Raw genomic sequence first — 11,392 nt, forward strand, 5'->3', positions numbered from 1 at the left:
GAAGATGGCAGACGAGTGTCTCTGAAAAACCACCTTATCGGGGTCTGGATGCCGGTTTCTTTTATAGAACAGAAAGGGGGAGGAGAGGAGGAAGTAAAGTTAAAAGGCCATAAGTTTTGCAAATATCCCCTGGAACGGCCAGCCTCTGGGAGGGGATGTGTTAACTTCTTCTTTCTTGTAGCCATCCACGGGTGGACAGAGTCATAGAGACAGTATCCTTTTAGTGAACAAAAGCAATGGGAAGCAAAGGTTAAAGTAAAAGAAACAGATCCAACGTGTAGTCAGATTTGGCTCTTCCCTGTTACAAGAGGTCACGGTGATGCAGAGAAGAGGGCGGATGCGAGATGTTTTCATGTGGATTTTGGCACCTCTGAATGCTAAATTGAATGAAGAAATGAGAGAATCAAGAGTAACTCTAAGATTTGGCTTCAGCAACTGGATGGAGGTTGGTGTCATTTCACCAAGCTGGGCTCGATGTCAGTTGAGGTGCTTTGTTAACATCTGTATTTAATTGTGGCAGTTACTGCCTTAACCCAGGATGGTGAGGGCCTGGGGGTTGCAGAACTAGTGGGGGAGATAGTTGTGAGATGCTGAGAGACAGTGCCTCCTTCTTAAAAAAAGGAAAGAAAGGAAGGAGAGAAAGAAGGAAGGGAAAGAGAAGGAAAGAAAGAAAGAGAGAGAGAGAGGGAGGGAGGGAGGGAAGAAGGAAGAAAAGGGAAGGGAGAAAGGAAGGAAGAAAGAAAGGAACAAAGAGGGAGAGATGTGGAAGGGAGGCAGAAAGACAGATTTTCTCACTTTAGCATGAAAGAAGGATCTCTTTATGGTGTGAGGTGATTTGACCTCAAAGCTTTGGTCTTCTCGATAGGTTCACTCAGTACCCTTGGTGAAATCTTACCCTTTGGCCCAAAGAGTGAGAAGCTAGGGGAAATTCCTATTTCCCTTTAAGGTTAGATCCAAACTAGTAAAAAATGATTAAAGAAGACAACTGGGGTGATACAAACAAACTTGAACACTCGGTGAAGCTATAGTCACCTTTTGGAGAAGTGCTGCACAAGGCTGAAGCCAGGAAGCTTTTGTAAGATAAAGAACAAGGAAGAGAAAATGACTGGACGGGGCCACAGACTCCACTTTGCTTGAGGTGACAAGGCCTGGATTTGGGATCGGCTTCCTGGATGCCCGAATTTCTGGTCCAGCAGAGCATTTACAGGAAAACGACCTAAGTTTCAGTTTGCTGACGTGGCACCCCCGACCTGGAAAGTTATTTCAACACAACAGTTGCAGGACCCTTTCCTTAGTAGCTTTGGAGAATCTCTTGGACAGAGAGAAGGTTCCAAGGTGACTTCACTAAGGGAAATGGATGAAGGGCAGAGCATGAAACTTGCTTTTCCAGCTGAACAAGACCTAACTTATCTTCTGCAGCTTGTTGCCCGCAACAGGACAGGGATCCTTTGCAAATTCCCAGTCTGTCCCCTGGAGGAAGGGATGGGGGGCGGGGCCCACTACCCAGAGCCTCACACCAAGATACTACTCTCATGAGTCTGTTGCTCAAAGCTTCCCTCCTTTTCTTGCACAAGGCCTCCTCTTTCCTGGATGATTGATGCTGGCGAGGACCCTCTTCCTACCCAGAGGACTGTGGTATCTGGACTTTAAGTTCAAAAGAGCCAGACGTGAGCTCTCCATAGACACGTGCTGGACCAGAAGCGGTGGGGTCTTTACCCGACTTTAATCATTTGGCATCTCAGATCAGTCCACGTCAAAGTCTTATCTCTATAAACACCTACTCCAGTAGTAAGAGCTCAGACTGCGGAGACACTACCAGTTTTCACATCTTAGCCCTGCTGCTTGCTAAATGAGTGAAGCTGAGCATTTCCTTAACCTCTCTGAGTCTTAGTTTTTCATGTGAAGATCAAGGGTAATAATAACGCCAAGCTCACAGGGCTGTTGTGAGGATTTAAATGAAATAACTTAAGTAGAATGCTTACCCCACGGACTGGTACTTATTAAATTCTCAATATACGTTAGCTATTTCTACTATTATTGTTATTATATTATCATCATCATCACCATCCCAGTCCTTTTTAAAACCAAAGAATGTTTGCAATTTTTTTTGAGTGTCAACCCAGAATTAGAGAGCTTTAAAGCAATTTCTGGAGAGTGTGCATAGATGATTATCAATAAGTAACGAAAGAAGCATCTTCCTGTATTCTTCTCTGTCAATCCAAAAATATTTAGCTTTCTTAGGTGCTAAAAAGAGTTAAATTTATGATTTCAAAAGCAACACATTTAAAATTTTTAAGGTACGCACTTGATATAACCTCTATTATTTGTTGGTATTAAAACTCTCAATGCTCAGCTCATACTACACTTTATTACAACTAAGAGTGACCTCTTTCATAGTTGCTACCATGTAATACCAAAGGAGCTCCCTTCTCCTATAAGTTCACTACAGAGTAGCTGTTTGCAGATTACTTTTAATAACAGTGCAGTTGAGTTCTGAACCTATGATTCATGAGTAAGGTTGAGAACTGAAAGGCCACAGATAAACCATAAATCCTGGTACAAGAAGAGAGACTCAGGATATTCAAACAGATGGACCCCAGACATCTAAGATTTGTGATCTTCTGTGTCCTAATCATTATTCTCAGCAGCAGAGAGAATTAAAAATAGTTGGACTTCTACAATGAACAAAGAGGTAGTTTACACAAGATCTTTCTATTTGGGTTAAAAATAGAAATATAAATAAAAGCAAAGCAACCACCAAATAGTTAAGGCCCACTAGAGCAAAAATAACCACTTCTGAGTTCAGCTGCATTTGCAATAAGGCCCATGACAGCCCCATTCTAAAATATCCCTTCATTTTACTCCTTTTTTTCCCCTTAAAAGACAAAAATGAAAGCAAAACAAAGCAAAATGAAACCAGAAAAACAGAGGAGACAAGTTATATAATCTAACACTGGAAGACTAACCATTTTTATTTCTTATTGCAATTTGAATTGGAAAGGAACACTCAGTCCTAGAACATGGTAATTCATCTCCTGTTTCTTTGTCCACAACTACAAGTAGGAGATAGTTCAGAGCCATTGCCAATCAGAAAACACAGCAAAGCTGTATTCGCTTCTCATTTGTTTACTGGCCATCACAGGCCCTCTCCTTAAATCTCAGACATCCTCTTCTCTCCTGGAGGCTCTACTCAGGCATACATAGAGCGCTTCGGAAAACAAAGGGCGTCTGAAAAGTCTTCTCTTTTTGTTCTGTGAACATGTCATAGTTGAGTTGAGTTTTTAAAATACTCTCCACCCTTGTTTGTTTCTTAATGCTGCACCAAAATGTAATTTGTATGGAAGCCAAAACTGCAGACATGCTGAATCTGTGAATACCGAGGAAGTGGTTTCCTTAGCAATAACTGGCATGTGAAAGTCAAAACTTCCTCTCCTTCTCATGTGACCTTTTTTCAAAGCAATTCAGCTCGAGGACAATGGAATTGAATTCCAGGCACCCACAGTGTTCATGAATTGCTAAGCAGTGATTCACCAAGTACCCAAATTACCCTAGACGGCTTGAGCATTTTATTAGTGAAATTGCTTTGTATTTAAATTTTCTTTCCTCACTTTGTACATCAGTTTTCTTCATTCCTGAAGGCCACTTCCTCCCTACTCTGAGACAGTGTAGATAAACAGTGGTCCTTTTTAGTGATTAATATACGGACTTTAGAACGTTAGAAGTAGAACATTACATTACCTACAATAGTCATAACTATTTGCTCCCTTTGGATACCTTGGATATTAGATAGTTATAGAATGGTTGGTCTGATAATTAAAGTCTATTATTTGCTCAGAATAAGTAACATAATTTAATTTTTTGGCAACTCCTTGAACAACATTTTAGAAGCACTGAGGTTTTCACTCATTCCAACAACCAATTTATCTTCATCACTCTTCCTAAAAAAAAGTGCTTCATTTGGCTTACAAACTGCACTTTCTGTTCAGTCCTCAGAGGTTAAATGGTGGTAACTTATTTAACAATGTACCAGCGAGCTGGGACCTGAGGGTATCACGCTCTTTTGCCTTTAATTAAATTGCAGCATTCTTGAACATAAACAGTGCTGTCCTAGGAACTCTTGATTTCTCTTTCTAGCCTCTGAGTCGTGAATCTCAAAATTCCTAACGTTACTCAGCTTCCTGCCACCATCATTCTGTGAAGTGACTTTGCAGTGAGTGTCACCAGACAGACCCAGGACCCGTGAGCTGGGCGCCCTTTCCTCTGTGACCCTCAAGTGCTCTGGGGCTGAGGGTGACTCTCATGCTGGGTTATTTTACTCACAAAGTGCATAAAAAGAGTGATCTCAGGTGGCCTTGGTCTGCAGCAGCTTGAAGCAGGGTTTCAGTTCCCCGCCAGTGATTGAGGTCGGGTCTCAGCCGTGAGACCACCGAATCCTAGCCACTAGACCTGTGGTCAGTGACAAGGCCCTGGCCCTATGGCTTTGCAGAAGAGAATTCCCACAAAGACGGAAAGTAGTGAAACAAGAAAAAAGAAGTACAGTACGTGTGGACAGACAGGCAGGTTCAGAGAGAGAGTCGCGACTTCGTGGCAGTTTGAATCACTTTTATGGGGCATTTCTTCCGGGTTTCCTTTGGCCAATCATCTTGCTTTGTGTGGTTCTGAGTCCATATTTGGTTTATCTCAGGGTCCTCCCGTGTGTGTGTGTGTGTCTCTTAGCCAAGATGGATTCTACCAAAGAGGCCTATGGGTAGCTTAGCATCGCTCCCTTTTGACCTCCAAGGAGCCTCTCTGCGCATGTGCAGTCGGGGAGGTCTCCTGACTTCGAGAATGAGGAATATGTGGTCTCTTATCTTCTATCTGGGCAGGGCCCAGCCTCCGCTCTTGACTGTCCTGTTATTCCCTTCTCGGAGTTCATTCCACAGGGAATGAACTCAAATCATTGGCCCCAGGGGCCCATCTTTCTCCTGCCTCAAGGGGACCCAGCAAAGTGAGTGTTGCGTAACAGCTGGTCAATAAATATGAGTTTCGCTTCTGTTCTCTACGTAACCTCTCCATTCTGACATTTTTCATTCAGTTTATGCTGAGCTGCTCCTGGTTTGATGGCTCCCCTGGACTCAGAAGTGATCGGGCCTAGAACCTTCATGTTCCAGTGGGCCCCAACTGTCATCTTCCTTGATAGTAAACTAGGGATGAATCCTAATAACAGTGTAAGGCTCTCCAGAGAATTCACTCCACTGTGCTTGTGAGATTGTTTACCGAACACAACCTGAGCTGCCCAAGCAAGCACAGTAATTTTCCACACTCTCCGACAGAGACAGTGGACAGTGCAAGTTTGCGATGTTCTCATGGGCCCAGCACACACTGCACTCTGGTGGTGAGAGAGGTGGGGCTTTGAGGAGCTTATTTCTCCACCTGGACATGTGTCCCACAGTGTGTGTGCACCAGGTACCCTCCATGAGAACAGGGTCTCACTTTTAGGGCCATCAATCCTATGAGCATCCTCTTCATTTCCTGACCAAGGCTTGCTCGAGGGGTGGCAGTGGCTCACGCCACTGATTTCACTAGTCCTGCTGACACTGGACCCAGAGTCACTAGGAAAGTACTTGGTTGCCTTTTGGAGGAGAATATCCAGGTGAAGAGAGTGGGGAAGTATGAACACCATGGTAAGGAATTGCTTGCCGAAATACGCTTCATGTTTATCTGCGGTTGACTCAGATGGCTGGAGCAAGGTGACTCCAGGAGTGAGGAGTGACCTTGACTAAAGCCCTTTATCTCTCTAGGCTTTGGAACCCTGGATTAACCCACAAGTGTTCAAACTGCATTCCATGGAGCCTTAGGGTTTTGCTCTGCTGGGGGCAGTTGATAAAAGAGACACTTAGCAGGTGGACTTCTGGGTGTCTGGGCTTGGAGAAGTTCTGCTTTTATCTGATGTTATACACTGTTTAACTTGTTAAAAGGGCAAAAAAGGGCTTCCCTGGTGGCGCAGTGGTTGACAGTCTGCCTGCCGATGCAGGGGACACGGGTTCGTGCCCCGGTCTCGGAGGATCCCACATGCCGCGGAGCTGCTGGGCCTGTGAGCCATGGCTGCTGGACCTGCGCGTCCGGAGCCTGTGCTCTGCAACAGGAGAGGCCACAGCAGTGAGAGGCCTGCGTACCGCAAAAAAAAAAAGGGCAAAAAAGAAAAAGGGAAAGATATAGGCTAGATATTTTCTAATTTCCTTTCAGCCTTCACATTCTACAATTGTACTTATAATAAGTATAATCGAACCAATTTGGAAATCCAAAACAACCACAAAAACATGAACCACAAACTCTGTTTCATGACCAAAGAGTATTCTAAATCTTAGTCAGAATCTTATTAATTCCCATTTTGGTCCAGAGTGTGGAGAAAGATGTCATAGATAATTCATGGTAAATCTGTGGCAATTAGTAGAAGGAAACAACCAAAAAGGCAGCACGAATGTGAGGTTTATGTGTTCGTAATTCAGTACAGTTTTCCCTATTATTCAGGGGGAAAAAGTCCCTAACACCAGCAAGGCATTTGGAGCTATCTCACATTGACCGAGTTTACTAATTCTTTTCAGCCTTTGAGAATGTCATAGACACTGCTGGGTGTTCAAAGTGAAGGTCTGAAAAGTAGATGATACTCTGTCCACGTGGCCAAGCACCGTGGGAAGAATTACGGCCACAGGGAGGGGTGGTTGGTTCTCTCAGAGACAGAGTTGGGCCACTCTCTGCACAGCCAGGTTTTTAGGCAGTGAACTGCTTGATACCTGTCCCTATCATTCAGTGTCTTCTGAAAAGGCTGCAAGTGACAGAGCCAGCCTTTCTGGCATGATTTTACCCCGACTACAAAGGCTATCGTTGAACTGGTCCAATCGGGATGCTTTGGTTGTTAGCAGGTTCAGCAGGCTGTGATTACAGTAATTACAGACCTGTGAAGGTCAAATTGACAAAACTGAATATAAACTGGGACAACTCACTGCCCTGCGCTCGTTGGGACTTGGTGACAGTTGTTGGAAGACTTGCCAAGTGGTAAATCTGTAATAAAAAATAGAAAGGAAAGTGGTTGATTTCACAGTTTGGCTTTGACCCCTCCTTCGAATCACAATTCCAGGTCCTGACGTGAAGGCTATGTTGTACTTTCAGGTCCAGGTATAATTTTGGCTCCATCCCCTTCCTCCCTAGTCATGACCTTGAGTTTGTGTGATGCATCTAGGTACTTCTTAAAGCCTGTCATGACTCTTCAATGTTTTCCCCCCCTTATTTTTCTCTTTGCATGAGTGTGATGCTGGATACAAATGAACAGATACATTTTTTTTAGTTCATCTGTGTATTGTTTTGTGGAATATTTAGCAGAAACAGCTCTCATGGAAAGAGAACCCACAAAATTCTATGAAAATAGGGCTTCCCTGGTGGCGCAGTGGTTGAGAGTCCACCTGCCAATGTAGGGGACATGGGTTTGTGCCCCAGTCTGGGAAGATCCCATGTGCCATGGAGCAGCTGGGCCCGTGAGCCATGGCTGCTGAGCCTGCACGTCTGGAGCCTGTGCTCCACAACAGGAGAGGCCACAACAGTGAGAGGCCCGCGTACTGGAAAAAAAAAAATTCTATGAAAATAAATGAAATGATCTTATAATTGCCTAGCTAAAGACTAGAATAAAGTGACTTCTCAGGACACTAAAATAAACAAGTCTTTATTTTCCTTTGTCCTTATGGTGGCTACAAGCAATAGTTTAAGTAATAATTAAGTAAAAATAAGTCTATTATCAGATATACCATATGGAGGGGTGGAGACAGGTAGGGAAAAATTCTCTCTGTACAATAAATGACAGTGTTTGTGTAGTGCTAGGAAGAGGTAAGGGGTCAGCACAAAGGCTTTGTCTGGATGAAGCTGAAATAGAAGAGGTGGATGGATATTAATCAGTTCAGAGAAATCCAGATGCTTTGCATACTCAGAGCCAAGTCTCTGAATCTTGGCTGCTGGAGATTTTCATGTTTCCTCCAGATGTTTGCTTTCAGGTAGACATAGTCATCTCCTCACGCACCCGATTTCATCATAATTCACCACATTGTTCAAAATGTAAAGTGGCTATGACAAGAATAAGCATAGGACAGTGCAAGCCATTGCTCATGTTTCAGTAGAAAAGACATCACTGAAGGACACTTTTTTTAAAAAAAGGATAAAATCATGCCTCTCATACAAATGTCAAATGAATGCATGTCACAGATTTTATTTAAGTCATCAATTAATGAGGAAAACAGTACAATGTTACAGATTGTTCAAAGGAGAATTCTTAGAAACTTATTTGGGTGTATAGAGAGACAGAGATACAGATATAGATGTAGATACAGACATAGATATTTAAGGGCATTTTGAAGTGAAATTGCACATAGATGCAAAGTGGGTCTATCCACAGGGTGATAGTCAATTGCATTTCACCAGACACAATTATTTTTATTTCTATGGACAAGAGTCTTTTGCATTATTATCAGTTTCCGCAAGTACAGAGCTGTATAATAACTCAAAGACAATGAAAGGCAGAGATAACCCGGAAGAGTGTGCACTAAACAGGACCCTGACTACTCTTTTTTATTCCAAAGTCTTTACTGCAAGACTTTGTTTACTAAGTTAAAATTATTGATGTCTACAAATATTTCCGAACTCCCACGGGAGTTTTACCTAATGTCACCTAATTGACCACTTTTTAGACACTCAGTTATATTATTGATTCTTGTATATGTCTTACCTTGCTGCAGCTCCTTGTTTTAATTGCCTCTTATTCACTCCATTGATGAGGGAGGAATTCCTGCCCTCGTAACCCTGGGGGACGGCCAAACACACAACCCCAACACTGGGCAGATGGCTCAACAGCAATTTCTTAGTCACATATGCTCACGGCCAGGGGAGGGGTATACCGTGCCATCCAGGGCCACACAGGGCTGCACTCAGGAATGGAGTGAACATCTAGGGCTGTGGGAAGCAGGCTTTGTAGTATCAAGAGGATGAGGTGCCCCCTGCTTCCCACAGGAGGGCGTGATCGGTTTGTTTAACTAAATCCACAGGCTAGAAAGGAACTGAATCCCACTACCTAGGGACGAGCAACAGCTGCCCCTGGTCTGTTTGATCAGGATGGTTGATCGCCTAGGGGGCCTTCTCTGCTGGCACGAGTGGGGAGGGAGACCCGTGTTAGCCCATTTGAGGTTATCCCACTTTTACCCACGTAACAGGGAGTCTTCATCTCAGGCCTGGTGTCGTGCTTCTCAAGAGTAACAACTAAATCTATCCACTGAATAAGCAGTTTCTGGAGCTCCTTCTATGTGCCAGGTGTGGTTCCAGGCTCTGGATGTGCAGCAGTGGAAGATAAAGATCCTCGTCTTACATTCCAGGAAGAGTCAATAAGCAAATGTAAAATACTTGGTATGACAGAGTGAAAAGGGCAATGAAGAAATTGTAAGCAGGGGCTGGAGAGAGGAAGGGCGGAGGGATGGGGGTAGGGGCGCTGCTCGGAAATTTTACATGTGGTGATGGGACGTCTCACAGCAAAGAGGACATCTGAGGAAAGAACTTGTGAGCCAGGAGGATGTCTGGTGAGAGAGCCCAGAGACAGAGAGACCAGCAGGTACCAGAGACGTGCAGCAGAAGAATGTCCTCAGGTTCAAGAGTCCAGGATGGATGACTTGAGGAGTGAGCTTGGGAGGAGTGGAAGGAGATGGGGTCCCACTGAGACCCAGAGGTCAGAGTTAGAACTGGGCAGGACTTTCTAGCCTTCAATTTTTACTGAAAGGTTTGGGAACCCATTGAAGGGATTAAGACCATCATTTGAGTAGTTTTTCTCTTTCATCTTTCAGAAGAAGTACTGAGAATATAAAGGCTACTCAATAGATTGTTATCAGTTCATTGCAAAGGAGGCAAAGTCTTCCTTTACTGCTTTCTACAATGTTCTACCATGATCACAATTAGATGTAGGTGCCTTCTTCCCTAAAATATATGCTCACTGCAGAGAAACGGACACTTAGGAAATTCAGCTTACATACACTTGAGTTTTTGAGGCAATACCTACTTCTCCCCTCATCGCATCCCCTAGCATATCTGAGCCTTCTGCCACAGAAAGTGGAGGAAAAGAAGAAACTAATACACTTACATGCAGCAAGGGATATAGGTTTTCCCTTCTTGTACAAACTGTAGAATTTCCCGCGGCCGTCTCCTACAGGACAAGGAATGTTTGAACTTGAATGCATTAAACATATCTCAACTAGATTTTCTCCTTCATAAATTTTATTTATGTGATGGAAATATATTTCAAACTATATAGCAGTTATAAATTTATACTGGGCTGGACTCTTAACATTTTTCTTTCTATGAGCAAGTTCACATATAAAAACAGCACACGTTATAAATTCTGAGATCAGTAACTAGACTATGCATAGTGCAGTTTGACAGACAGTACTCATAATTTTGTCCACTCATGCCTTTCCTGAATAAATATATATCTGTCACTGACACAATTTCCCCATCTTCCTGTTCCCCCTCCTTGGCCATTATTTGGGTGTTCTCACCATGAGCATTTAGAGAGAGTGGTTGGTACATATAATACAATACAGAGTTTGTGATGACAAGGGAAAATTGGAGGAATCAGTTCAGCGGCTGTAGGAATGTGTCATCCTGAGCCCTGAAGCTGCTGGTTTGGTTTTAAGGAGGTTAAACAGCACTTATCATCAAGACTCCGCTCAAGCATAACTCGATCCTGAGAATCTTCTTCCTCTTCTCATCCCTCCCAGAACCCACCATGCACTCACTGGACCCTATTTCATTACTATCATTCTGTATAAGGCACGCTGTATGTGTAAATCTGTTTCTCCTGTCAGACCAGAAGCAGTTTAAGGGCAGAGACCACAACTTCATCATCATTTTATCCTGAATACCGAGCCCGATGCCTCGCACAGGAAAGATTCAAGAAATCTTGTTGGTGGTCCAGTACTGTCAGATTCACGTGGTGCAATGCTATACCATGTGAGAATGGAGCCTAGTTCCGCTTTATGATTTGAGGGAGATCATTCTTCTTTTTCAGAGGCAGCATCATTACACAACAAAGCCACTAAGGGCAGTGGAGTTTGGTATATAATAAAGAGAAATGGATCTCTAGTCTTTAAACAATTCTCTTTTTCAGCATTATGTTACAACGTATTTACTTACTAGAGGTTGTCTCCTTTTTTCTCCAGTGGCATCATCAAGGAAAAACCCACTTTCAGTGGCTCTAAGCTTACAGCTAATATTTGCCTTTGGCACAAACTCTTGCTTTGTGTGCGAGAAACCAGTTTGCTGGTCCTTTTATACTGACACGCGTGCAACCACCATATGTAATCACGGTTCTTGGGAAAGCCCTCACTGG

Source organism: Hyperoodon ampullatus, assembly GCF_949752795.1.
Source record: "Hyperoodon ampullatus genome assembly, chromosome: 12".
Classification (NCBI taxonomy): domain Eukaryota; kingdom Metazoa; phylum Chordata; class Mammalia; order Artiodactyla; family Ziphiidae; genus Hyperoodon; species Hyperoodon ampullatus.